The sequence below is a fragment of the Arctopsyche grandis genome, chromosome 11 (genome assembly GCF_051622035.1).
Source record: "Arctopsyche grandis isolate Sample6627 chromosome 11, ASM5162203v2, whole genome shotgun sequence".
Classification (NCBI taxonomy): Eukaryota; Metazoa; Arthropoda; class Insecta; order Trichoptera; family Hydropsychidae; genus Arctopsyche; species Arctopsyche grandis.
Window position 1 is genome coordinate 19,177,501 of NC_135365.1, and position 7,477 is coordinate 19,184,977.

The window sequence follows — 7,477 nt, forward strand, 5'->3', positions numbered from 1 at the left end:
ATACTAAGAAAAAAAGAACGGGAAAAATGCGATTCTCTCATTGAAATTGCAACGAACTACATTTTTGTATACTGCTTTGAAGCTAGAGCATTTGTGAACAAAAAAAAAATTTTTAATATCGACAAAGTAATACAAGCGATAAAATAATTTGTCATCATTAAAGCCTTCTCAAAATAATAACAATTATTCAATGAAACACACAACAGATTATATTTAAATTAAATACCAGCATCCCGCTTTTGATATACCGCATCGACTCATACGTGCTATTAAAATGTTATAACATAATACAGCATCACATTAGTTATGAAACACGTTTCTAGAATTTATGATATATATTTTATTTAATACCTACACGGATAATTCTCGAGTAAAACAATTATTACACGACTCTCTCTAGCCAATATCAATTAAAATTTCACCAACTACCAAACGGTATGTGTACAATGTTGACCCACAAGTTTCAGTCGATTTATCGTCGTCTGAAACGTACACCGATTTCAGCAGACCGGAGATATATAGCGAGACAAATTGTCTTTGCTGATTTCGGTTTCAGTCCAAAACTCGGCGTGAGGACTTAATAGAGGGAAACTGACTAGTTTGAAGCATGATTTGCCTCTGGGGTTGTATCGGCAACGTTCCTCGTATACTAATTAGCCTGTCTTTAGGTTGAACGTCCAGTTGAACGTTCATTGCATACTATGTACATATATACGTACATAGTTGGTATATTACACGTACATATATGGTTAGGATATTCTGAGAAATTAATGTGGCCAATGCACCACTTGCATAAATTGACCGTCGTTTAATGTACATAATAAGCCCCTGAAACGGACGGCTCAAGTAGATTAAGTCCGTGACCGTATAAATTTATTATGGTTCAAATTTATAAAGTGTCTAGATGATTTTGGGTGTATATCTAAATATAACATGTACAATTCTGTGATAGGTTGTACCGTGTGTGCATACAACAGTTTGTTGAAAAACGATTTCACTTTTGTTTGTGAAGTTTTATTTACTTTTGATCTGGTAAGCTTTCATGACAGGTTTCAAAGTGCTTTTCGACTTCTTAATTGAATGCTTTGTTCTGGCTATATATTAGCTATCATTCTCATGAACTGCACATTACCGATTGCTTTCCTGTAGGTATACACAAAGCTGTCGTTGTGTAAAACTAAAACTGGCTAAATTCTTCAAGATTTTCGCAGAACTATCTATATATTAAAATAAAATAAGCAGCATGAAAATTATTTCTTAAAAACTTTTTTTTAATTTGTGTATATTTTTCCCACGTTGCAATTTGTACATCATAAATTTTTGAAATCATATTCAAATAGTGGTGACATATGTAGTAGGTAGAATGATTTTGCCAATTGTAAGAGGAACTGTTTCAACAATGAAATCAGATAAATTGGCTAACTTTAATAAGAAACGATTGACTTGGAGTCACTAATTTCCAAATCTGACCTGCAGTACTATAGAAATACTTCAGAATAAACTATTTTCAACTGAGCTCAACTCGGGGCTTGAACCTGGAAACCTCTCAGTGGTCAACATCAACGCAACCACCAAGATATACTGTTGCCTTGAAACATTTGGTCGATTTGGACTGTATTATACCATATTTTATATTATAAGTTATGACGAAGGATGTGTTGCAATCGATTTTTCTCTGTATCAACCTATGTATGTAGGGAAGTGAAAATAAAAGGGAATAATTTTTAGATTCTCGAATTCTTGAAAGTTTAAATTTGAGAGTAAATTGGAATATGTGCAAGTTTAAAACGTCTGATTTCAGATCCGGTTAAAAATCACAGTAACTCTTTAAATAAGAAATTTTACATATTTGTATATCTACTATAAAAAAAATACTAACGTGGGATTTAGTTTTATAAACTAGAAGAATGCATGTATGATTAAGTTGGCATGGATGAGTAGAATGAATGTTGAGGTTGGTAGCATGTAATGCGAAAGACCGTTGCGGCGCTCCGCCTAATAAACAATATATTGAACGCTCATTTCATTTCATTTCATTACACTTTATCTCCCATGTCTCCTGACAAACAAATCCTACATAGCAGTTTTTCAACATTTTTATTTTTATTAGGTAATAACATACACACATTATATCTATGTATATTTTGATATAATAATATCATATTATCACTCAATAAGATTTCAACGATTTTCAATGAAATTCGATTGCTGTATCCGCTTTATTTCTTAAAAAATGTATCCAACAAGCATTCATCTTATTCATCGTCAATTACTAGGAAGATACACATTATAATATTATTATATAATACTGCAAAATAATATTCAATACAATACATAATGTGTATTTATTTTAAGAAATAGGTCAATAGCTAATTTATAACAACAATAATATAATAAAAAATATATACGATACGTACTTCAAAATCAAATATTCTTTACGTGCAATAACATGGTTTGGCCATAAAAATTTATCCCTACATATTTGTTTGTTAGCACTAAAACGCTTTCCGACCCCCGTGGCCGAAACAATATCTCAATTGACTGTACACGAATAGATCTTGAAGATGCTATTCCGATCGCGCTATAAATATCGGTCAAACTATTGATATTACGTATGCGCGGCGTTCTATTTACGAAAATAGAGAATTCATAAAACACAACGGAGATTTGTGAATGAGTACAAAATACACCCACAAAGGTATAATAACAGTGAAAATCACAACACGGTTTCTGCTCGAATTGTGCCGGTCCAAGTGAGGGAATTTATTGATATTGATTGGATGCAATGAGCGTGCAAGCGGTATTCGTGGTTTTGCCAATACGGAGATGTTTATCTAACGACGTTTCTCGACAAATATTGAACGTGACATATGTCCATATATGTACATATATGTATGTGTATTGTATATATATATATATATATATATATATATATATATATATATATATATATATATATATATATATATATATATATATATATATATATATATATCGTAACATAATATGAAAAAAGAGGCTTTGTGAGTATGAAGCATTAAGGAACTCCATAAAATTGGTGATCAATATCGGTGTGGCTCTATTTACTCTTCGGTGCCCTGCGTTATTAAAGGAGGAGAGTATTGGACTAATATTTTCCGAGATACGCCCGTAAAATACCACCTCGAGAGTAAGTGGACTGTAAAAGTGAGCGCGAGAGGAGTGCCTCAAGTGTGATATGATGGAAGAAAGATCCACGGGACTATAAATCTTTATGAGGGTAGCGAGTGTCCAAAGGGAAACAAAGACGATAGGTTTCCTTTCGTGCCGAACCGCTAAAAAATATATATACACCCCTAAGAAAAACAGACAACAAACCCCGGTCGGCGCGGGGGGTCGTTAAAAACAAACTGGGTCGTTTCGGGTCCAATATTCTTTTCCGTGCACAGAAAATCCGGTGGGTCAGAATAAATTTTCGATATTTTGAGAACATCTGAAATGATAATCGCCGTCGTTATCGTTTACTTTTAAAAACGTTCGCGTTTGTTCCGAAAATTTCATTAGAATTTAGATTGAACGTCGGCGTTGAGAACAATATAAAAAATAAATGCTCTCAAAATTGAGATGTATATATTTATTTTATGTTAAATCGCGAAAAAAAAAGTGATTCTCCCCGGCGGGGAATCGAACCCCGGTCTCCCGCGTGACAGGCGGGGATACTGACCACTATACTACCGAGGACTACACATATTTGATACCGATATAACTTCACCTTTGTGATAATATTTTCATTTGGAGTACCTTTTAATCTAATATAATTTCATTCAGTGCGAATGCGTTCGCTCACTGTACTAATTCTCGATAACAGTTTCAAGGTTAAATGCCTGATATATTTTGACATCTACTGTGACACCATTAAGTGTGTTGTGATGTAATCAAAATGAACCGTTTATAATATATTTTTATGTAAGTATGCAAAAATGTCAACAACAAAAAACCAGTTGCTTAACTAACTCAATACATTTAGTTCAATGAGCAATGAAAAGCAATAATTTGTAATTTTAATTAAATTTATATCGCTTTTTCTTTCACGAGTAAAACTACAAGATTTTATTAGACCGTTTGCTAAAAACTGCACTTTTCAGATGTGATAAAAAATGCAATTTTTCAGCTACGTATAATATGCGCTTACTAAATATTTATTTGGTGAATATTGTTTTGAATAGTTTTATCCCATAATACTGGAATCAATTGTTATCCTTCAAAAATGGCAATCTTTAGAAATTAGTGTAATAACAAAAATTTAAAAAAAATGTAAAAATATAATTAATGGAGAGGAGACGTATCAATCTTTACTAAGTTTAACCTACTAAATTCGAATATGACAATGATTTTTGTTGGATTGCTTTCGTTTAAGAGATACAAGCGATTTAAAAAAAATGTGCAATTTTTATGCACATGTGCAATTTTAATTTTTGGAAGTCTTTAATTCAAAATCTAGTATTGCTGTTCCAAGTATTGCTGTTAAGTATTGGAATCAATAGTCAGATATTTTTTCGACTGATTTTAATTTTTTATTGCTTTGTAATAATTATAATAAATTATCTAGCAAATTTTAAAAGACAAAAATATTAATTTTTCCGTAATATTATGAGCTCATTAGCTAATTTATCACTTTGCCAAGTTTATGCCCCGCCTCGCCTAAAACATTTCATATTGTAATTTAAAATCATTTACCGCTCGAATAAGTGCGTTTCGATAAAACAAAAAATATCGACTAAAAAACCAATCTTCATAAACATGGGAAAGTGAAAAATTAGCTAAATAAACTCATAATATTAGGGAAAAAAAATATTTCTGACTTTAAAATTCGCTAGATAATTTATTATAATTATTTCAAAGCAAGAAAAAATCATACTCAATTTTGGCACAGCAATACTAGATTTTGAATTAAAGACTACAAAAGCCAAAAATCTATAAAAATTGCACATTTTTTCAAATGCTTGTATTTCTTAAACGAGATCAATCTAACGAAAATTATTATAATATTCGAATTCAATGAGTTAAACTTAGTAAAAATTGATTAATTTCCGCTCCAGTAAATTTTTTTGTTGCTCAGTGTAATTAGTACCAGAAATGTTTCATCTTATAATATCGAGACTTAAAGAACTTCATCTTAAATTACATTCCTTAAAAATAGTTTCCGTTCAATTTTTATTTGTTAAAATATAATTAATTTTAACAAAGATGATATTCATTTGTTTTCACAATATTCATCTTCATATAAGAGGTCGTCAATTATAAATTATTCCACTGATTTTATGAGCTCCATGATACTATACATATTTTTGTACCAATGTGTACATACATACATATGTACATATGTTACACTTGTTACACAAATAACAGTTAGCTGTTGTATAAATATTAAAAATAGAGGTTAGGTTAGATTATAATATAATTAAAACTAAACCAGTTCAAAAATATTTCATATAAAAAATAAATGAATTAGCACTGAAACAAATTTATATTTTCGTAATATGGTCAAGGTCGTTAAACAAAAACATAAAAATATGCTTTCCCTATTATTATATCTATAGTATCCGTTCAATGCGAAGATATTTTAAATATACTTATATTTTTGTGGAACGCGCGAGATTTATTCATTTTCAATACAACGCTGATTCAACTCGCAACATAAATCTTATCCAAAAAAAAAAAAAATCGAAATATCCGAGCGGAAAATATTTAAAAATATTGCGCACCAAATTTTTTACAATAAATTACTTCATTTCACATCTCAACCAAGACAAAAATAATTCGAAAAAAAAATAAATGGCCCATGGGGGGATCGAACCCACGACCTTCGCGTTATTAGCACGACGCTCTAACCAACTGAGCTAATGGGCCGGCGACATGCACGTTGAAGTTTTATCAAGAAAAATGTAATTGATAACTCTCGAGATGAAAATTCCGGTTTTCAGACATCCACTTGATGAAGTTGGAAACTTGCGTATCTAGTTTTAACGAGTGCCGCACACTTGAGACGCGACCTCCGAAACTGGGTGATCTTCGGTGACCTCTTCCCGCTCTCGCACCGGGTTGGACGAGTAATTTACTTAATGTACATAGCTTAATTAATGGGGTAATCTTTCGGAGAGGAGAACCCCGTTCATATCTGATTTAATAGACACCGCACTTCACGGCGCTAATAGCCGCGCCAACCCCCGGCCGACCCCCATTACGAGACAAAATCATCCGAGAAGGGGGGTTCGTATCTATATAAATTGAACGATCCTTTTCTATCTAAATTTTACGGCGTCCTTCGTCCGTGGGAAATGCACTTGAAATAAAATTTGTCTCTATTTTACCCTTTTCGAAGCGGAAGCCTGGCAATGTTACCGTATAGCACGGTATGAAGCGTTCCAGTATTTTTAAAGTGGGTTAATATTCTACATATATTTCAATTTCAGAATATTTCCATTATATTAGAGATATAAATATTCAATAATATATGTACATATGTAAAATTCGAATTGAGATGCTAGTATAAAGGCATTAAGGAATTCTTTAACTTAAATGTAGAATTTTTTTTATATATCTGTCCCTCTACGCCCACATTGAGGAAACCTCATAACTATGGAATAATTTTAATTATAGAAATATCAAAATTTCTTGGTATATAATTTTTTTACGATTAAACTTTAAGTAACCATTCATTTTTACTATTCATTCATTTTTTTTTCACTCGAAGGTGAAACCTGTGACCAAATTTGTATATATGTAATTTATATAAAATTATAGCATATTACATTATTATTATAAATGACAAATGAGGATAGGTTGGCGATTTGTTTGGAACCGTTTCAACAATTAAATCATATAAAGTGTCAAACTCTGGTAGAAAATGGTCGACCTGGAGTCACATACATTTATCCAAGGTCTGGCTAGCAACATCGAGCCAGAAATTGAGCCCATGATCCCTCAATTGATAGCATTATACGCTAACCACTGAACTATATATGTTGCTGGTTTTACTACTTTCAGAATTTTTCTCCATTTAAAATAGTGTGTTTTTATCAATATGTGTTTGCATATGAGTGTTTATGTACATACATGTGTGTTGTGTATGTGTATATATGTATGTATGTACATACATACATATTATATATACTCATAGATGCCGAGAGAAAATTTGGGTCCAAGGAAAAATTTAATTTGGTGATAAAAAATAAAAAAATTAATGTGCGTTTAATAAGTAGCTGACTTTTTGTGGTGAATTTTGTCGACGAATTCGTCACCACTGGACAGACAAGAGGCTTCGCTTATGTACATATGTATGTTACACCGAATCCGTGAAATTGGCTATTACACGCATTCGCCAAGAGAATTGCCGAATGCGTGAAAAATGCAAGCACGTTGCCCAGTTCACGGATTCTTTGCCGAATGCGTGTAATCGGTAAAAATTTGTCTGCTCAAAGCGTGGAGTCGGCAAATA

The 7,477-nt window shown here is 32.0% G+C and overlaps 2 non-coding genes across 2 annotated transcripts; both read right to left on the reverse strand.

The window, feature by feature from the left end:
- Positions 1 to 3,648: 3,648 nt before the first annotated feature.
- Positions 3,649 to 3,720, reverse strand: TRNAD-GUC (transfer RNA aspartic acid (anticodon GUC)). Its single transcript has one exon. It is a non-coding gene; the product is annotated as a tRNA-Asp (tRNA).
- Positions 3,721 to 5,815: 2,095 nt separating this feature from the next.
- Positions 5,816 to 5,889, reverse strand: TRNAI-AAU (transfer RNA isoleucine (anticodon AAU)). The gene has a single exon. It is a non-coding gene; the product is annotated as a tRNA-Ile (tRNA).
- Between the last annotated feature and the right edge of the window lie 1,588 nt (positions 5,890 to 7,477).